Below are 23,045 nucleotides of genomic sequence, written 5' to 3' on the forward strand. Positions count from 1 at the left end.
ACTTAACTGAGAGTTCTCTACTCTACTTATCTCATTCCACATCACATACATAAGTGGCAGGTGCAGTCCTCTCCTTTATGATGGAGAGGATACCCCATTCATGGAGATATGGTACATATGTGGTGGACATGTTCACATGTTCAATCTTTTTGGTTACTTACATTTCCAATTTACTTCAGATTGACATCCCAATGGACCCAGCTTTCATTATCCTTGGAATGCCTCCACTCCATTTAACCTTCCGTAAACATTTAGATTTAATCAGACAGTTGTTGCTTATTGCCAAAGTTTGCATTGCACAGAAGTGGAAAGATCAAGTATTGCCCTCCAAATGTTTCTTGTTAGATAAAGTTTTTAGAATTGCCAGATTGGAAAGAGTAGTCTGGCTACAGAAACGCAAACTCTGAAGATATTCTGTTCTTTGGGCCCCTCTCGGGCTCCTACACTCCCTTAACTTAGCCCATTGATGGCATCAACTGGTAGGATTTGGGTATAATTTTTTCTTTTACTACATGATATATGTTTTAAAACATATACTTGCACTGTTTTGTGGATTACGCTTCCCTTCCTGACCCTTTTGGAATATATTTCTCCTATCTGCTCTTTCTTTTCTGTCTGTTACTATTGGTATATATGGAATTGGTTATTGATTATATTTTGCAGCCTTTCTGAGAATGTTTGCACAATTTATAATGTTCATTATTTGATGTATTTTTGATCTGCTGCATTATTATTATTATGGTTATTATGATAATAAAATTATTTGAAAGAAAAAATAATTGTTATGACCATGCTCCGAGGGATATTCTAGGAATTTGTAATACTTTTATACCCATCCCCTGATAAGTACATTTTCACAATTTTGTCCTGAGTTATTTTGCCAGCTGTTTGGTGCCCATGGCTGGGTCTTTACTTTGAAATGCAATAGCACAGCGAACCAGCAGGAACTGTTGAATTTATCCTATCATCAGGTGAACCAGTAGAATTTCAACTAGGTGTGGCAATTCATGTGCTCCTTACTTTTCAAGAGTTTAAACTATTTAGGACAAAGGGATTTAAATACTGGCTTTATCAGCTCTGCATGTACATTTTGTATAAGTATTCTTCCAATTATTTTATATGGAAATTAATGTGCATAAACTAGAGTATAAAAATGATAAATAGAACTTCTAAGGTCAATCTAGATTGAAGTCAGATGTATCTGTTTAGAAGTGCAATGCAAGATGCCTTTTTAATTTCCTTCAACAGATGGCTAAATCAATTAGCTCTTAAAATGTGCTTTAATGTTATTAAACTTAATAGTTTTTTTGATTATCCATACAGTATTTCATAGTGCATGGGATTTTTTTGAATGTGCTTTAGCAAATTATTGTGTGTCAAACTACTGTATTTATGATGTGCCTAATAAAGGGGTCCTTTTATTAAGCTGCAGTAAACAGTGGCCTTAGCTCGCCCATATGCAGGTCTTTCCTGCATGCTAAGGCCATTTTTAACAGAGCTGTAAAAATGGCTTTTTTGTATTTCGTGTTTCAACATTTTTATTGATGACAATCCAATATAAACACTTCACAAATTGAAGAACTATAGAAAGCACACTCACGTGTAAAAACCAAATACACATAATAGTAATTAAGAGTATCATTTGTCATCAAACTTTTAACCCTTTATCCCCCCATCCTGTAAGTTGACAACACTTTTATTAAACATCTGATTCCAGTACAACCCCCCCACATTGCTAACCACCACCCTTAAATCACAGTCCTTCCCTCACCCTCTCATCCTATTATTATAACTATTCAACAGTGCAACAAAGACCCCAGCATACTCTCCTACAACTGTTAAATACAAACCCAGTAAATTCCAAGAGCCCTAACATACTCCCAAAACCCCACTCCCTATCTCCGCAGTGACAGTTCCCTAGTAATATAATAATAATTTTTTTAAAAAGGTTAATTATAGGTCATTGATGATGAGGCTGCGCCCACGAGGATTTAAGATGGTCAGATAAGAATTCCATATAAGCAAGAATGCCTTCTTATATCTAAGCATACCCTTCGCCTCCCTTGCCTCCCAAGAAACCAAAAGATATATCTGGTTCCTCCGGTGCCAAAAGGCCAGAGGGTCTGGTGAAAGCCAATATTGTAGGATAACTTTCCGTGCCACCAAACACAACTTGTGGCTCAATAGAATTGCGGCACTGGGTAAGGATCGAAAAGCTCCAGGCACTTCTAGCAAAAATTGTTCTACCGACCCCTGGACGTCTCGACCAATAATCTTGACAAAAATCTCCTAATCTGTTCCCAAAAGCTCTGAACCCTGGGGCATGCCCAAAAAGCAGGAAGAATCCCCTTCAGCCCCCATATGAGCTACCTGGACTTTGGGCATGTATGCTCTCAGAATCACTCAAAACCCACATTCTCTAAGCCTCGCATCGGTGGTCAAGTTATAAATCCCTTTAAGGGAAGCTTTTTTGTATTTTATAGTTTACTATACCGCTCTATGGGGCCCTTTTACAAAAGCACGTAAGGTCCTACTCACGTCCAGCATGTGCCAAATCGGTATTGATGCCTGGCTATTGCACGCCCCGGCGGTAATTCTGAATTTGGCACATGCTGAAAAGACGCAGTAGAAAATATTTTCTATTTTCTACCGCATGGCGCTTACCCAGTGGTAGATGGCAATGTGTGCGTACTGCATGCCTACCCCCGGCTAGCACGAGAGACCTTACCGCTAGTCAATGGGTGGCAGTAAGGTCTCAGGCTGGAAATGGACGTGCGCTGGTTTTTATTTTGCCACACATCCATTTTCCGGCCCCTTAAAAAAAGGCCCTTTTTCCAGGATGTGGTAAAAATTGTCCAGCGCGCGCACAAAAGATGTGTTCACACTGCCGCAGGCCACTTTTTGCTGTTGCTTACTAAAAGGGCTCCTTTCTGACTGTGCATGTGTTAATGGCCATTTGATAATGTTGTTATTAGAGCCTGATCAACAGGACACTTACTTATATCTATTCAGTCCTTATCTGCACCCTATAGTTTCATTTCATCTTTTCCCTTATATATGCTGCTACCTAATACATCATCTTTTCAAAGTATACTGTTTATCTCTTGTAGTCTCTCTACATCAGCACACTGGTGCTCATATCATCTCTCTGTTTGCACTAGCACTAGTGTTACTCACCGGCTCTGCACTTTATTACACTCCCCCCCCCCCCGATCGATTTAGCTGGCCCCAACTGTATTTCGAAAATATTGTTGGCTCCGCCCCTTGTGGTGCCGGCCCCGAAGATGGCCGGCCAGCTATTTCAATTATGCCCCTCTATGCGACTTAGAATTTAAATGCACCAAATTACAGAATACGCTTAGCGAGTTGTGCACGTAAATCATAATTAATGCCAATTAGTGCTGATAATTGCTTCTTGACATCCAATTGACAGTGCTGATTAGCTAGCTAAACAATTAAGTTACATGCATTGTTATAGAATACGCTTCAATTTCCGCATGGAAATTAAGGCACACTATATAGAATCCCGGGAATTATTTCTTTCCATATGTTATATTATAACTATTGATTTATTTTATCTATTAAATTATTATTGTAAACTGCTATGATGGTATTGCCCTTAGCAGTATATGAAATAAAACTTGAAACCTGAAACTTAAAAGGGAGGTCTTCGAAAATGGCTCTCTGAAGATAATCTTTTCTATAACTATCTAGCTCTCTTTCTTCTGGACTTTAGGTTGTAGCTGTGTTTGTGTTCCTACCTCACATGTCATCCCAGAAAATGATTGAGAGCTTAGTACTGATCAGATTTGTTATACTGTACATGGGCTGCAATTTCTTGGGTTTATCAAATTTGTCTTGGTTGGTTGACTGTGTGCAAATCCTGAAACCTCAGCAGAAAATATACTAGGTATATTGACAGCAGGAATAAAATCTGGGCTGTCTACTGTAATGCAGTTTAATTTGTTTGTTGTCACCCCCTGTTTTCCAAATGAATTGAGTGATGAGCACAAATAAAAGAAAATCAATAGCATTTTTTCTTCATAGGCATCTGTTTACTGTACATCATGGTACTGGTCAAAACCCAAGAAGTAAAAAATGTTTCTAGTCTTTCCACAGTGTACAGGATGCAATGAACAAAAGATGTTGCTATATTGGCATTGTTAAACTTCACACCATTATGCACAAATTCATTTAACTCTTGGTTTAGGGACACTGTATTAAGTCCAAGGAGTATGCACAAAAAAATTCAGAGAGTTGTTTACTAAAGCTTATCTCGAGCTATCTGCAGCAGGGCCCATTGGAATAAAATGAGCCCTGCTGCAGATAACTCGAGCTAAGCTTTACTAAACAGGGGTTCAGTCTGTTTCCTCATCCTACGAACTATAACTCAGGTAATATGCACTTACCACCAGGGGTAGCAGTGAGTCAGACCTTGTGGAGTGATTTTGCATCAACCTGACATCTTGAAATATGGCTGTGGTCTTTTCATCAACCTGTGTCTCCTTGGTTGCAAGGAACTTTGGAATTGCACTCTGCACAAGATTTTGCATACACAATTTTTCCATGTAATTTTATTCCTTTCAGGAGTGTGAGGGAGCCTATAGTATGCTATCACTCCCCCTCATGGGTGTAGTTTGACTGTTTCATTTGGGGAGTGGGGGAAAGGATGGGGTGGGGTGGGGCATATTAGCATATTCATTTTGCATATATATATATATATATATATATATATAGATATAGATATAGATATAGATATATATATATATATATATATATATACATACACACACACACACAAATGAATATGCTAAATATGGAGGATATCTCATTCATATTCATTATGGTTATTCCCAAAAAAGTCAGCTCTTTCTCCCTTCCTTCCTTCCTTCCTTCCTTCCTTCCTTCCTTCCTTCCTTCCTTCCTTCCTTTTTTCCTCCTTACCCAGCACTCCCTCTTCCCCTCCAGTAGTATTTCTCCACCCCTTCCCCATACCATGCCAGTGTTGACCTTAGAAATGGATGATTTAGACTCTAAAACTCTGATGTTTTGGTGCCTTCTCAGGTAAGGCCAACACACAATCTCTCCACTGCAAAACACTACACACAGACTTGTGTAGATCCTTCAAGAGGTAGTGTGTCATGATTTAGGCTCTAAAACTCTTTCTGATGTTTTGGTGTCACCTCAGTAAGGCTAAAACACAATCTCTCCACTGCAAAACACTATACACAAACTTGTGCAAAAACACACTCATAATCTTACCAAACCATAACAGCACTAATTCCAAGGACAGGATGAGCTACAACCTTATGTGTGGAAAGGCAGCACTGCAATTACACCAGGCTCTAAAACACCACCTAGTGGAAAAAAAAAAGCAAAGCAAAAAGGGCTGCAAATATTATACGCTAGCAGAATACTGCACCTTTATGAAAACACATGACAACAATTATGACACAAGGAACTAGAAATCAAAAAATATGAAGGCAAAATATAGAACTGGAAAGTTACCTCAAGAGATCAGACTCGGCATGCAGCAATACTAGAGAAATTGAAAGTTATATGCAAAATATCACAGATGCACATTTCCAAAAGCTGACTTATTCCAATTAATACATTCTGAATAAAATACTTTTTTCTTCCTTTGTTGTCTGAGCATTTAGTTTTTCTATGCGCTTTGGTCCCAGTGTCTTCTGTTTTATGCAGTGTCTTCTTTCCATTTGATATTTTTTCTCTCACCAAATCCACCATCCTCCTGTGTCCTTATGCGTCCTGTCTACCTTCTATAGCCCTGTTCCTATCCTTCCTCCAGTTTCAGCATCTGTCCTCAAAGTGTTCCAATCCAGCCCTTAAATTCAGCAGTATCTCCATCCATCCATATCCAGCATTTCTCCACACTCCCCCTCCCCTCCATCCATGTGCATCTACCTCCTCTGTCTTCCCTCCCCTCCATCCGTCCATATCCAGCATTTCTCTTCTCTCCCTTCCCCTCCATCCATGTGCATCTCCTTCCTTTGTCTTTCCTTCCCTCAATTCTTGTCCAACATTTCTCCTCTTTTCCCTGCCCTCCACTTCATCCATGTCTAGCATTTCTCCTCTCTTCCCTCCCCTCCATCCATGTGCATCTCCTTCCTGTCTTCCCTCCTCTCCATCCATCCATCCATGTCCAGCAACTCTCCATTCTCCCCTGCCCTCTCCTCCATCCATCCATATCCAGCAAATTTCCTCTTTCCCCTGCCCCCTCCATCTATGTCCAGCAATTCTCCTCTCTCCCCTGCATTCCCCTCCATGTCCAGTGATTTCTCTTCTCTCCCCTGCTGTCCCCTCCCATCCATGTCCAGCGATTCTCCTCTCTTCCCTCCCCTCCATCCATGTGCATCTCCTTCCTGTCTTCCCTCCCCTTCATCCATCCATCCATGTCCAGCAACTCTCCATTCTCCCCTGCTCCCTCCATCCATCCATCCATCCATGTCCAGCAATTCTCCTCTCTCCCCTGCCCTCCCCTCCATGTCCAGCAATTCTCCTCTCTCCCCTGCCCTCCCCTCCATGTCCAGTGATTTCTCTTCTCTCCCCTGCCCTCCCCATCCATGTCCAGTGATTTCTCTTCTCTCCCCTACCCTCCCCTCTCATCTATGTCCAATGATTCTCCTTTGACCCCCCTCCCCTGCCATCCATATCCAGTGACTTCCCCAGCTTCCCCTTTTCAGTCCCTGAGTTCAGTTCCAACCCAGCCCCACCTGCCCCCCTCAGATCCCCGATAGCCCTCCTCTCCGTTCCTGCTGCCCTGTGTTTCAGTCCCTGAGTTCAGTTCCAACCCAGGCCCACCTGCCCCCCCCCCCCACTCAGATCCCTGACAGCCCTCCTCTCCATTCCTGCTGCCCTGTGTTTCAACCTTTTATTTTAAGTCGCAGCAATGGCACTGAAAACATCACAGTGGGCTCACCACCAGCCTTTCCCTTCCCTTTCAGTGTCCCGCCAAATAGCGCCATAAAAATACCTCCAAAACAGCACAGAACAACACCCTAATGCTCAACACTAATGAGATGCAAATATAGGTGAACTTATAGCGTTGAGCATTAGGCAGTTTGGTGGGAAGGTTGTGCTTTGGTGCAGGAGGATTATGCTTGGTGCATGTGCAGAAGAGTTCTGTGGTAAGCTCAGCTCCTGTGCGCATGCACCTGGTAAAATCTGAGCATGAAGTACATAATAGAGTCTCTTTTCTGCGGCCTAAATATAAGCTTTTAAATGTTTTTTTAGCTTGGCTGCTTATATTTAGACTCAGGAAACATGCCAATGTGTGCTTTCACTTGGGTCTGCTCTTTCTCCAACCAGCGCTTAAGAGCTAGCACAGGCTTCCTTCTGCTTCCAAGAGCAATCAAAACTGGCAGATTTTGCAGAAAGATTCACGAGAGAAGCTTGAGAACCATGAGAAATCCTTTCTTCCAATACCCTAATACCTGCTCCAACCTGGCGTTAATTTTTGCAGTAGTACGACAGTTTTGTTTCAGGTGCTGTTTTCTGAGCAGTGGGGAGGAATACAAAATGACTTCATTAACATGAGCTTGACTACATTAATATAATTTTGACATTTATAATCTGCTTAACCATCAAGTTCAAGGTGGAGAACAATCACACATTATGAACAGGCACCTTCTCTTTCCTTAGATGGCTCACAATCTTGGTTTTTGTACATGAGGCAATGGAGGGTTAAGGGGTCCTTTTACCAAGCTGCGGGAAAAAGGGCCCTGCGCTTGTGGTGGTGGTCATTCTTCCTGCGTGCCATGGCCCTTTTTACCACAGTGGGTAAAAAGCCCCCAGGCACACATGGTCATGCGGTAAGAGAAGTCTTACCACATGGCCATGCAATAGGGAGCCCTTACCGCCACCCATTGATGTGACGATAAGGGCTCCCATGCTAATCCGGTGGTAACCGGACCAGCACGCGGCGATGCCCAATTACCGCTGGGTTACCACCGTGCAAGCCATTTCCGGGGGGTTTCGTTTTCCCCTGGAAATGGCGCACTCTCAGGGCAGGACTACCACCGGCGGCTGCGTTAGGCTGGCGTTAGTCCCAGAAGAGCGAGCAGTAAGTCCACTTTGGGCTTACCGTCGCTCTGTAAAAGGGTCCCTAAGTGACTTGCCCAAGGTCACAGGGAGCTACAGTGGGAAAGCCTGCTGCACTAACCATTAGGCCACTCCTCCACACCATGCTGCGTGTGTTGTTCTTCTGTGCACTTGTTTGTTCCCATGCTCCGGGCCTCTGAACAATCTGTGCAGGTAAATGTGGGTGCTAGTATGACTCTAATGGCCTCTAGCACCCGCGTTTCCTTTTGAGCATCCAGGCCTAAGGACTTAATGACCTTTAGTAAAAGGGCTCCTATGTTTCTTGCACTATCATATACCCCAGGCTGAGTTCATTTCTGTGATGCAAGCAGTGGTTATGTTGAATATGGACTACTACGATGCTTTGGAAAGATGTGTATTCATTACAAAGGACATGGGAAATGTCATTTTGTGTCATTTTTTGCCCGAGATAACAGGAAAATCCCTTAAATTTAGGTTTTTCCTATGCCATAATAATATATACTATTAGGAAGGAGTGCATACTCCTTCTAAGAGTGTACAGTAGCAATGATATAAAAAATGTTTTAAAAATCTGAAAAAATTACATCTGATGATAGAATGTTTGGACATTGGTTATAGGTATTAGGTGCCTGCTTTTTCTTGAAATATGTTTTTCTTTATGTTTGTATCTTCTTATGCATGAAATGGGCCTGCCCCCCCTCCCCCCCGTTTGTGGACTGCTGATGTGAAAATTCTTTTTTTTTTCTTTATTTGTAGCTATTTTCTGCAGAAATTACTGTAGAAACATATTCTTTGTGTGTATTTTGAAAATTCTATAAATATATATATTTTTTTATCTGACCCCCCCCCCCCCCCCAATTTTTGTAAACGACACAGGAAACAAAACAAAACAACATGTTTTGGACTGCACACTTCTAATAATTTGTATCTGGGCCTGCCAGAATATCTGATGCATGCATTGCATTTGATTATGAATGTTGTGGCTCCTCTGGTAATGGGCTGTCCACTGAGGTTCTCAATCTTGCCATATATACAGGACCTGTACTGGCTCCCATTAAAAAACTGTATTAAATTTTAAGGGCTGCTGCAGCCACCCTTTCCCCGCTCAGGATACAGCTGCCACTGCGGCCCCTGCCCCCTACCTTCCTGTGTTAGTGCGTCTGCTCCTCCACTCCTCCTCGGCCTCCAAGGGGGTCCCGATGGTGGGGTCTGTCTCTCTCCTGCTCCTGTGTACTGGGACTGGGTTATCGAGTTAATGCAATCACCTGGGTCCCGACAGGAGTAGGAGAGAGACGGACCCTGACGCAGGGCCCCCCCTTAGAGGTCAGGCCCGGGGAATTTTGCCCACTCTGCCCATCCCCTCTTGGCGGCCCTGAAATGCAATACAATTGAACCTTTTGGTTTGAATAAAGAAGTGGAGTGGACGCACATCCAATGATTGTTCCTCTTTTGTGTGACGTCATTTACTCTATTTAAACCCAGATCGAGGCATGGTGTCTTTTGACGGTTAGAAGTAAGTTGGAGTCAAGTGGTGTTTTCTTGCCTGATAGCTCTTATATTTATTTGGATATTTGATATAATAAAGAGTGAGTGATCCTGATGATATTATATTCTGATTTTTTTAAAATCTTATAGACTTTCAAGACCCCTGATGAAGTCATGTTTTCGGCAATTTTTCTACTGGACATCCTCTCATCTCGCCTTTCAACGTTATACCATCTGCAAGCTAAGTATTTGTTTTGTGAGCCTACTATGAAGCAAATAAGCTATAGGCAATGATTAATTCATGCTATGGACACTGGTTTTAAATGCGATGATCGAGATAAGGGTGCCTATATGTGGTTATGTTATTACCACATATAGGCACCCTGCGTACGCCTTGTAGCGCTATAGAAATGCTAAATAGTAGTAATAGTACTCTGGGGCACTGATTTATTTCTGAGCACTTATTATATACATTTTTAACTTTTTAATATTGATTCTTGGATAGTTTGCTTGTATTATGCTTTGTCTATCCAGAGTTATAATTTATGTTTCAGTTATATAATCTTCAATTTTTGTAAATCTTATTTAAAGAAAGTAAGTTTTAACCAATGAATATTACATTATAAACGTATATTTAATAAAACATTTTACTGAAACAGGTCCAAAGAGTTCAGAGCAATGCACAATGTTAACAATCACCTGTAAGGCTAAACCCAGCAAACAGACAATTTCAAAACCATCAATCCACTTTTTTTTAATACATCATAAATTTAAAGAAGAATGAGAGATTTTAGTCCAGAGATTATAGAGAATGCCTGTCTACAGAAACTATTTAAGGCCTTTCTTCTTACCATTAAAATTACTTTTAAAAGCAGTATAAAGAATCATTAATTTAACGTGGAAGAAAGATTGTTACTGGTTTTTATCTTCCACAGTTCAGTTTTGCTGTACGGTGTGCCTTCATTAAATAGATTTGTGGCCACTTCTCATAGGCACCCCATGAAGAAATTAACCCCTTGAAGTCTGAAGTTCTAACGGTTATCTTGGAGAACATCAGGGGAAATAGAAGTAGAGCAAAAGATCTAAGTATTCAGGTTGCCAAATGATTACAAATGTGATTCCCAGGAGTCCAAAGTGGACTGGAAAAACCCTGAAGGCTGCATAATAGACCAACTCCAGTATTCTCCATAGTTCACTAGCACATATGCTGTCATTGTTTCAGCTCTACAGGGAACACTAATTGCAGCCCTTGCAGTAACTCCCTTCAATATACTGACAGAATGCCAATTTCAAGAAAGAACTAATATATCAATGGCTAGAGTTGCTAAATAGAATATATTTGCTGTCATGTTTCAAACTGCAGCTGTAGTGTTTCTAAAGTAGCTTTGCTTGTTTCCATGTCCTAATGCACATTAGACAAGTACTTTTGTAATAAGCATTAACATCTTTTAGGCTTCCATTCTTATTAGATAATAGTTGTTCTACATTACTCTTTTAAAAAGGAGTACCTGACCTTCTTTCACAGTAGAATGATGACTAATTTACTAAATAAATCTTGCTGTCTTAGTTCCATACTATAAATAATGCCAATAATTCATGTACAATTGTTTACACAACTTTCTACACCTGTCTTCAAGAAGCTGGCAAAGGCACTATCAGGCCATTATTAAAACAGACTTATGCATTCACAGGTGGCCAGTGAATGTCTTATTTCACTATCTGTCTATTTGTTGGTCACTAAATAGATAACATTGGACTGAAAATCCCTGTAACTATGCTGACATTTTCTGTATAGTGAAGGACGGAGGGAGGGTAGGATAGGGTACCACAAAATTATCCAGATAGTAGCAATTTCCGGCTTCTATCCACATAAGTGCTAGGAGAGTTCAAGCTTCTCCTACTAACCTACAAATGCACTCTATCTGCAGCCCCTCCTTACCTCTCTACCCTCATCTCCCCTTACGTTCCTACCCGTAACCTCCACTCTCAAGACAAATCCCTCCTCTCAGTACCCTTCTCCACCACCGCCAACTCCAGGCTCCGCCCTTTCTGCCTCACCTCACCCCATGCTTGGAATAAACTCCCTGAGCCCATATGCCAGGCCCCCTCCCTGCCCATCTTCAAATCCTTGCTCAAAGCCCACCTCTTCAATGTCGCCTTCGGCACCTAACCACTACACCTCTATTCAGGAAATCTTGACTGCCCCAACTTGACATTTTGTCCTTTAGATTGTAAGCTCCTTCGAGTAGGGACTGTCCTTCTTTGTTAAACTGTACAGCGCTGCGTAACCCTAGTAGCGCTCTAGAAATGTTAAGTAGTAGTAGTAGTAGCACTCTGTGCTGTTCTATAATGTAAGCATGCAAATCGCATAGGGGAGAATTTCTATAAATGATGCACAAAAATGGGCACCACAGAAAAATTGTCGCTAAGTGCTATTCTATAAAGGGCACATATCCTGTATAGAATAGCGCATAGTGCCGATTCCTGTACCTAACTTTGGGTGCCAGAATTACACCTGCTGAAACATGGAGTAAATGCTGCCACCCAAGTTAGAAGTTTACCTGAGATTCTATAACTATGCATGTAACTTTTTGGAATGCCCCTGACATGACTTTTCAGAATGTCCCTGGCATGCCTATGCCCCTCCCATGGCCACACCCCTTTTGGGATACACGCTATGGGAGTTAGATGCTCTGCCTTATAGAATAGCATGCAGCCAGGTGCGCATGCAAATTTTAATGAGTGCCCATTAACATTACTAATGGTTGTTGGTACATAATTTGTATGCACATCTCAGCAGCACACCCAAATTTGTGCCCCATATATAGAATCTGGGAATAGTGTGTAAATGCAAGGGGGTCGTTCACAGAGGAGGGGCATGGGCAGATCTAAAATTTCTCGCATAAGTCAGACAAGCAAGCATGCACAGAGAAGGTGACACAAAGGATGATGGACTGCCTTAGGCTTTTGGTTGTGAGAGCTTTGGATTTATATGATTGTATAAAGTTTGTTGTCCATAGATGCTCTACATATATTTCTACATTGAAGGGACTCCTGAAGCAGGCCTTTGTGGCCGAAATACGATTCGTGTCGAGTCCATTAGATATTCCTTGAATAAAATTTTCATTTTGAACTACTAGAGTCTATCATCTTTTGTGTCACCTTCGCTGTGCCTGCTTGCAGATCTAAAATTTACCTGTGTAACTTATAGAATACTGTAAGTTACATGCGTAACTGCAATATTTAAATGCGCCCTCATATGTCAGAAATAGTCCTGGCATAAGTTAACGTGCCTAAATGTAGGCTTATTGATGCTGACTCACTAGTATTCTATAACGTCATCTTGAGGCACAGATGCTTTTACAGTATTGGTGCTCAGGGCACAGCATCACTGCACCTAAACTGTGGTGACCAGTTATAGAATTGCCTCCTATACCAATAAATGGCCTAACTTTCCGTGCTGAGTTAATCAGACAGTGGTCTGAATATCGGCCGGTGCTTTGTTAACTTCCATGTCAGCAGTAACATGCAAACACCCACAGAAGGTGATCTCTCCACAGGAGAAACGGAAGCCAAAACACACAGACAGTGGATCCAAAAGAGTCCTCTCATGAGTAGTGTTTTCTTAAACAAGGTCTTTATTTCAAATCAATAAAAGCAACCCAGTAACATGCCTGTTTGCCTTTCTGTATAGAAATTTTCTGTCACTAGAGCATCATGGCCAGCTGTGAGATGAATAAATGTTTCCAGCTTTTCTTACAGAATCTACAAATGTCTGCTGTGCCAGTTATTTCTATGATCACATATGGCAAGCAACACTTGGCACCTTCTTTGACCCTTCCCTCCTCCCCCATCACCCTTCTAATACATGAGTCAAATAACAATATATGGCATGAAATCGATAGAGTGGATTTTATTTGGTTGCAGCATAGTACGCCTTAACAAATGTACAACTGAAACTGATTTACAATGCATATTCCCTACACATTATCTTCACCATATAATCTACCTAAATCATTTCGGGTATCAAGTCTTTAGAGTCACACAATTCCGACTGCCTCCATAGCAATCAACAGTCTAATCACAAGTTTGTCCTGGTTATGCATGGACCGTAGAGGTCCTATATGCCAACCTTACCTCTCTTTTCAAGGGCTGCTATAAAAGCAACATCTCTCTATCATCCGTTTAACATACATCTCTTTGGTTCCTACATGCCCCATTCTGTCAAAGTATTTGGGAGTAAGCATCACTGGCCTTCTGTTTCTCAAGTATTGGCCCCGCTCTGTAACATCCTCAATTTCAATGTTATTGTATGACAAAATACTTTCTTGTATATAACATACTGCTGTGTGCTCTATTTGGCTAGACTCCTATGCCATGGATCATGGCAGCAACACCTTACTTGTCACAGTCTCCCACCCATGTTTAACTCCAGCTGTGACCATCAGAAAAGATCACTGTAATGAGCAAACGGGCAACACTCAACATATGTATATAATGTGGGCATTATAAGCCCAGGCCCAAATCTGGGGGCCATTCTCTAGATAGGATGACAAAACATATGCAGTACATAACCTACCATCCATTTACCAAGAATTTCTTCAATTTTCAATGGAGAAGATAGGATTGTTTCCCCCATCGACACCTGCCTCTGGATAATACCAGGTGACAGATATGCCACCTCAGCTAAACCAGATTTTGACAACCTTATTGCCTTATAGAAATAACACTAAGTAGGTCCTTAGAAGGAATAACCAACCATATATGCAGTACATAACCTAACATCCACTTACCATTCATTATTTCAATTTCCATTGGAGACGATAGGGTTGGTCCACACATCCATTGTTCTTCCCCCATTACTTGGGACAGCTTGTGCTGTCTGTGTATAAGATTATCAGCGGCATAATCGAAAGAGAAGGACATCCATCTTCTGACACAAATCGGGAGATGGGTGTCCTTCTCTCAGGGTTGCCCAAATTGGCATAATCAAAAAACAATTTTGGGAGTCCTCAACTGCTTTCCGTCGCGGGGATGATCAAAGTTCAAGGAGGGTGTCGGCAGTGTACCGAAGGCGGGACGGGGGCATGGTTAAGAGATGGGTGTCCCTGGCTGATAGTGGAAAAAAAGAAGGGTGTCCCTGACGAGCATTTGGCCGACTTTACTTGGTCCATTTTTTTCACGACCAATCCTCGAAAAGGTGCCCAAACTGACCAGATGACCACCGGAGGGAATGGGGGATGACTTCTGCTTACTCCTCCAGTGGTCACCAACCCCATCTCACCCAAAAAAACAAATTTTTTTTCCAGTCTCTATACCAGCCTCAAATGTCATACCCAGCTCCATCACAGCAGTATGCAGGTCCCTGAAGCAGTTTTTAGTGGGTGCAGTGCATTTCAGGCAGGCAGACCCAGGCCCATCCCCCCTACCTGTTACACTTGTGGTGGTAAATGTGAGCCCTCCAAAACCCACCCGAAATCCACTGTACCCATATGTAGGTGCCCCACTTCACCCTTTAGAGCTATGGTAGTGGTGTACAGTTGTGGGGAGTGGGTTTGGGGGGGGGGTTGGGGGTCTCAGCACCAAAGGTAAGGGAGCTATGCACCTGGGAGCAATTTGTGAAGTCCACTGCAGTGCCTCCAGTTAATGTTCTGACATGTGAGGGGTACCAGTGCACTACGAATGCTGGTTCTTCCCATGACCAAAGGGCTTGCATTTGGTCATTTTTGGAGATGGGCGTCCTCGGTTTCCATTTTCTGCGAAAACCAAGGTCGTCCATCTCTAAGGTCGACCATCTCTTAGGTCGACCTAAATGTTGAGGCTTGGGTGTCCCCAACCGTATTATCGAAATGAAAGATGGACGCCCATCTTGTATCGATAATACGGGATGCCCTGCCCCTTCGCGGGGGACGTCGTCAGAGATGGGCACCCTTAGAGATGGGCATCCCCGTTCGAAAATGCCCTTCCACACGTTGTACATAGGCCAGGTTCCTGTATTTATGCAGTCCTCTGTGATTATGAGCATCTATGTTCAGCTCTCTCAGTGCCTTTTGGAGCATTGTAGTTACTGCTTGACACAGAGCATGTTGGGAGGAGAAGAATTCCCCCCTCCCTCCAATTGCTTTCTGTGTGGAAATTAAGAGAGATGGAAGCTGTGCCTGAGTTATAGATCCAGCATGTAGAGGGCATGAACTCTCCATGCTGATGCAGTAAATTGCTGCTTGTTTTTTTCCTATCAGTGTAATAATTCATAGTAACATGGTAATGTAACATAGTAAATAAGCAGATTGCAATAAAAAAATAATACATAATTCAGCAACATTACTCAGCATTTACAAACATTCTATTTCTGGGACCCATTCCTCCTTCATACTCTGATTCCTATAAATGTCCTCGTAGGCATGAAGGAGTTTTTCATTTATTCATACAATTTTTCAAGATTTTTAACAGATGAGTCTACTATTCCAAACCTGTATGAGACAGCAGGAATTGCCAGCTGATTAATGACTTATATCTTATTTTGTGATGTTAATGCACTTTTCATTATCAGTTTTAGTCTTCTATAATATTTCTTCCTGATTTATTCTCTCAGTGATTTATGCTTGATTGTCACTCCTTTCTCCAGTCCTAAATATTTATATACACCTTCTTGTTCAAGTTCCTTTACCTCACAATCATCTATCAAATGGATGTTTTCAATTTTGCTCAACTTTCCTCTAAGAAAAGTTATTTTAGCACATTTGTCTAGACAGAAAGTCATCTTTATGTCATCTGAGAAGCTTTTTACTACTCAGAGTTGTTCTGCTAGTTGTTGGTCACTTGAGCTGTAGAGCGTCAGGTCATCCACAAACAATAAGTTAAAGGTTAAGGTTAAAATGTATTTCTTTATCCACCTTTAACAAGGCAGAGTACAATAAAAACATTCACAAAAATAGCATATATGTAATAAAAATACAAAACAATAATCAAATAGAAAAACAAACAATAAAAAACCCACACACCTAAATGTGTGACCTAACCTCTGGATTATTGTCATCTTTAGAAGTTAGGTTAAACTCAAAGCCCAAAGAGGATTAAGTGCCAAACAAAACAAAAGTGGCAACAGGGAATCTACCTGAAATAAGCCTCAGAACTTGATGTTTAGAATGACATACTATCCATCTGCATATTAAAGGTGGCGTGTAGTTTGCCACTCAGTGGTGAGAGACGATGTAACCTTAAATGGCAATTTTATTTTCTGTGTCATCGATAGTGCATCTCCTATTTGCCAGCTTGACCCCTACAAGTAGTACTGAAAGTATCATTTTGAGCCTGACCTGAGTGGGTAGGAACAACTGGGGCTCACTTTGGGGTCCTTTTACAAAGATGCAGTAAAAAGTGCCCCGCGGTAGTGTGAGTGTGTCTTTTGGGCACGCAATGGGCACTTTTTACTGTGCCTGGGAAAAAAGCCATGTTTTAATGGGCTGGGAAATGGGCATGCACAAAAATTAAAACTAGCGTGCGCCTATTTATGACCTGACCCCTTACCGCCAGCCATTGACTTAGCAGTAAGGGCATACGTGCTACTTGCATGGTAATCATGCAGTGTGCACTGTGGCCGTGCTGCTGATTACTGCCGGGACCACCCCCAAGGTAGAAAATAGAAAAATATTTTTTACCATGGGATTTGGCATGTACCAAACTCGGAATTACCATCAGGCGCACACACTACCCTGGCGGTAGTGCTGATTTGACACACACTATCTTCGCGTTTGCCCTCCCACACCTTTGTAAAAGGGCCCCTTATATTTCCTTGATAGACTCCAGGAAAATCCTTGGTAGGTCCAGGGGAGAATAGGAGAGTGTGGATGTGATTCAGAAGTTTGTTTTTTAGTGAAAGTATGATTTAAGAGTATGGGTTCTGTTTCAGGGTATGGGGGTTAATTTGGGGGTCTCTGGATGGGGAGATATGATTAAGATTTTGTTGGGACAGGGAATCGAGGAGTGAGTGAAAACAATTGGAGAATATTGCCTCTATAAAATTGACTCCAGAAGCAACTGGGCTATTCGTTAGTAGCCAAGGGTTCCAGGTAGGAAAAATATTACCAGATCAAATCTGTCATTACTTTTCTATAGTTTATTAACAACTTTGATATACCACTTTTTCTGAATAGTGGTGTACAATCAATAAAACAGGAAACAGAAAGGAACACCAATTAATAATTGGAAAGAGCGAGAAAAACAGGGAAAAATGTTGCTTGCATTACAAGAAACTATGAGGCTGTCAGGATTTTTAGTTGATTCCATGCCTCTATGGCTCCTAAAGAAATGTTGGTTCATTTTGTCTCCTTTTCTTCTGGATCTTATTAATTGAAGTTTGAGTCTGTATGTTGTTATCCTACAATGGAAACAACAGATGCTTAAACTATTATGTAAAAATCCTCACTTGGATTCCAGGTTACCTCAAAAGATTTGGCCTATCTCTAGACGTCCCTTTTTTTTTTTTTTTTTTTGCATGATGGTCATAGCACTGAAACTGCCTCAGCAGCAATGTGAAATGGAATTATTTGTCATCTGGATGTTTGAAAAAGATGCTTTTGTGATTCAACTCTGTCTCAGCATGACATTTGATATTATTGCATTGTCATTAGCTTTATCAAATTGCATTATCATTAGCTAATCAGTGATACACAAACACATTCGCCCTCCCACATTATGCTCTCTCCTGAGTTTATATATTTTTAGTAGTTCAACATCTGCCACAATATGAGCATATTTAAATTACACTCACTTTTGATGATTTGGGTGATGTTTTATATTTTCATATTATTTTCATGTTTTTGCCATATTCTTCTATTTTCTTTACATTTTTATCATATATATATGTATATTAAAGTAAGTGATTTATTTTTTGAGGACTCCCAAGGAAGGCTTCATATCCGAAGCATGGTCCATGTTTGGTCCGTAGTCAGCTGAGATCCTACTTTTGCTCCATATCTGAAATTCAGTGCTTCCAATAAAGGATTTGTCACTGCCATCCTGGTCTTTTTGTGTGGCCATTCCCACTGTTCTTTTGTGGGGGTTTTTTTTTGGGGGGGGGGTATTTTTTTTTTTTTTTGTATTTGACATTATTAAGCATTCATTTATAGTTCGCCTTCAGGAACCTTGTCTAAAAAGGACTCTCCTAAATGGTTTTAGGTTTTATTTTTCTCCTACCATATTTCAAGTGTCATTACTCTGACTACAAAGGTCTGCAGCAGCTCCAATTGATTCAGAATACTGCAGCAAGACTAATAGAAAGTTGCAAGTGATGTGACCACATCACACCATTTTTGCAAAAACTTCACTGGCTAACAGTACAATACAGGGCTAAATATAAAACTCTATGTCTGATCTTCAAGGCTCTTAAATGAAATGGCCCTGAATACCAGAAGAATAGGATGATCCTCTACACACTTCCAGGACACTAAGGTCCTCTCAAGGACTTTAACTAACTACACCCTCTCCAAAAGACATTACACGATGTGATACCTGCAAGTGAGTCTTCTCCGGAGTAGCCCCCACACTCTGGAATGTACTCCCTGAAAGGCTCGGCTTAACACAAGGCTATCTGTACTTCAGGAAGCAGGTTAAAGCTTGGCTCTTCAACCAGGCTTTTAATGGAAGAAGTAACTAACTTGTTAGTCTCACTCACACACATAAGGAGTGACACGGGCTGCACATACTGCAGCAGGACATATTTATCAACTCCTAGCCTAGCTGAGATAATATTTAACCATCTCTCTGACCTCATGTGCACTTTTCTTTAAATTAGTCACCTTATTTTCTAACTCCTCTTACTCTCTTACCTATCTATATATTCCATCTTTGCTTATACCCTACACTGTCAATTAAAATGTTCTATTACGTATTGTGTTGACATTGGAAGTAGTATACTATGCCATACTTTGTATTGTTATTTGAATATTTTTACTGCTGTAATTGTGTATTGCTCATGTTTGATTTATTCTTACTGTACACCGCATTCAGTGAATTTCTTCAAAAAGGTGGTAATTAAATCATAATAAATAAATAAATACATTTACTAGTTCTCTACACCTTCTCCTCTTTCCTGTGGAGTCCTGCAAGAATCAGTTATAGCTCTGACTTAAAGAGTTCCTGGTTTAATGTAATAGCGGGTAAGAAAAAAAAAACTAAAAAAAAAACTTACCCGGGGTCCGGTCTGGGGCCTCCGAGGTTCGGGCTCCTGGAGAGGCTTTTCGGGTCATTCTGGGCGGGGGGGGGCAGCGGTGTTGTCTCGAACCCGGGGACAATTGGGTACGTCCCCGGGTGTGGAAAGGTGAAGATGGGCTTTTTCGGGCTGATTCGGGGCCCGGTGTTTGAAGGGGCGCTGCAGCAGGCAGCGCGACAAATTTGGTGGGTCTTCGGGCCCTGTTTTAGGGCCATTTCGCTTCAGGGTTCGGGGGCGCAGGTTTGTGGGCCAGAGGTGCCGTTGTTTTCAGGTCCGGGGGCAATTGGGGATGTCCCCAGACCAGGATGGATGAGGTCGGGTTCGGTCGTGGGCGCAGAGGCGCCGAAGAAGCGGGCGAGGCCTGTTTTGAGGCCTGGAGTCGGGAGAGGAGAAGCGGCAAGAGGAGAGGAAATGTGCGAGCGTGCTCCCGATGGGGGCGTGCCACACGCACATTTCGGGAACGCGCGCCGGACCAGAGCTCCGTTTAGTCCTAAGCCGGGCCTAAATTTTCGGACGGAGCTCCGGGAGTTTTTTTTATTTTTATCTCCGTTTTTGCGTCCGGACGTCCGGGACCAGAACCGGAGGGGGTCTCCGAATAAGGTGAAAATCACGGACAAGGTAAGGGGTCTTTTGACCTGAAATTTTATTTTGTTTATTTTTAAATGAGTAAATTCGGGTTTTTATTTTTTTTTAAATCAGGGATTTGTTTAATTTAAATTTGGTTTGCATATTCATGATCGGGGAATTTTTCTGGATTTTTGGGGTGGGTTAGTTTTTAAATTTAAATATTTTTAGGGGGTATTTTGGAGGGGGATATTTTTAAGGGGTTAGGAAAGGGTTAACAATTTGAATTCGATGTAGCAGGTAGAGGGGAAGGTAAGAATTTTTAAGGTGGGTTTAAAATAATTTTGGGATTTTGGGGGGATTTTAGGGGCAAATATTGTGGGGCGGGTATTAAAAAGGGTTACATTTGAAAAATAAATTCATAGATCAGGAATATAAGTAGTGCTTGGTGGTGGGTGTAAATGTGGGACATTTTGATGGAAATTTTGGGGTTAAATTTTTATTTTTAGTAATTCTCCATTAAAGTCTATGGGAAAAATAAAAGTAAAATGGGAATACAGTTGGGTTTCTCAAAATTCCATTTGCTACTGGAAAAAAATGGAATTCTGAGGGTGAGTCTGATTGGCTGAGGGGGAGCGGAATTCTGCGCTGGGGTTCCGTTACCTAGGAGACGGTGCGTTGGCTGTGGTCAGAGGAGGCTGAAGACAGCGAGGCGAGAGGGTGTGTGTAAGCAGTGCTGGCGGACCTTGTGAGAAAGGGGAAGGAATTAAAGGAAAATTTAAGAAATAAATGTGGGAGAATGAGAATGTTAAAGGGTGTAAGAAGGGTAAGTGAGAGGAATAGGGAAATTGTGAATGTGTACCTAACGTGTCTGAAAGGGGTGTTCTAAAGGATTGAGAAAAAGAGTGTATGGGGTGTTAACCTGTCAGGAAAGGGGAAAAATAGTAGTGAGAAAGGTTTGAGTTGAATGAGGATGCATGGGTTCCTGAAAAGTTGGGTGAGCCTCCTTTATAGATAGGGAAGCAGTGATTGAGCTTAGGTTAAAAGGATATAGGGAAAATTAATTTGATTTTATTTTAGTGAAACCGGCCATAGTTTTATTGTCCAAAATTTAAAACCATCTAGGACAGGGAAAATTCATATGGGTTTAGGGAGTGAGGTTTTTTTTTCCCATTTAAGTTTTTAAGGGAGAGGTTTAGGGTGAAGACGAGCTGAAAAAACCGGACATTGGAGGAATCAGTTCCAGGGCCCCTACGCAAGACAGATTTCCAGAGAAAATAATACAAAATTTACAACGACAGTTAAGTGATGTTTGTTCTGTGAAAAAAAAAACAATTCTTACAAATACTTACCCGATGAGACGGCTGATCCGTGGTACCTGAAAAAGAAAGAAAGAAAAAGACACAAAGAATCATTTTCTCGCAAGGGAAATCTTACATTTAATAGTTTGAAAGAGTGAAAAGAAACTGTCTATTTTGGCTAAGGAATTTAGGGAAAAAAAACTTTAAAATACTTATCTGATATTCTTTCTGTATGAAGCAAGAGCTCCTGCAGGGAGATAGAAAGGTGATGTAAGAACACTGAGCATTGCTTCAAGCAACATAAAATTTATGGTTAGGTTTTAGGAGTTCTTTAATGTTACAGTAGTTGATTTTATAATTGAAGCATGTTATAAATAAATCTTTTAAATTGTTTTACATTCTAATTGAGAAGTTGTGTTTTGTTGTCCACAAAAGGGGTAAAATCCTGAATTTAGTTTCAATTCCTCGCTTATCCTTTGAGGGTTAGCAACGAGGTTAGTTTTTGTAGCCTGCCCCTCATGCCTATTGAGCTGGTAACTGAGAAGTCACCACGACTATCAACATCTGGCTTCTCAGTTTCCTGTTCTATTTTCGTCATCCACAGGCATAGGGGGGCCGCTTGCTTACATTAACACCAGAAGTTGATATTGGCTGAGCCCTGCCTGGAGTATTGCTGGAGATGGTTGGTAAGGGGGAATAGGGATACGGGGAAGGGTGTAGTATGGGGAGTGGGATTGGTTGGGTTAGTGAGAGGGAGTTTGGAGATGGGTGTCGCTAAGGCAGATGGAAGATGGGTTGAAGGTAGTGGCTGAGAAATGTATCAAGGGTGTCAAGAAGGTGGGAAAGGATTGTTGTTGTGGGAGGGCGAGGGCAGCAGAGGTGGTGGTAGGATGAGTTTTTCCCACCCAACCCTACCCCTTTTATCAGCGGGAGGAGAAGCATCTGTTGAGGACAGGTTTATGGGTTTTCTGAGTTAGTAGAGAAGTGTGGGGGGAGAGGGGTAGCAGGAAGGTTAGGTGGTGGTTGCAGCTGGTGAGGTGAAGGAGTTCCAGAAATTGAAATGTTATTAAGTACATAAGTACATAAGTAATGCCATACTGGGAAAAGACCAAGGGTCCATCGAGCCCAGCATCCTGTCCACGACAGCGGCCAATCCAGGCCAAGGGCACCTGGCAAGCTTCCCAAACGTACAAACATTCTATACATGTTATTCCTGGAATTTTGGATTTTTCCAAGTCGGTTTAGTAGCGGTCTATGGACTTGTCCTTTAGGAAACCGTCCAACCCCTTTTTAAACTCTGCTAAGCTAACCGCCTTCACCACTTTCTCCGGCAACGAATTCCAGAGTTTAATTACACGTTGGGTGAAGAAATATTTTCTCCGATTTGTTTTAAATTTACTACA

Source organism: Microcaecilia unicolor, chromosome 9 (assembly GCF_901765095.1).
Source record: "Microcaecilia unicolor chromosome 9, aMicUni1.1, whole genome shotgun sequence".
In the NCBI taxonomy this organism is placed as follows: Eukaryota; Metazoa; Chordata; class Amphibia; order Gymnophiona; family Siphonopidae; genus Microcaecilia; species Microcaecilia unicolor.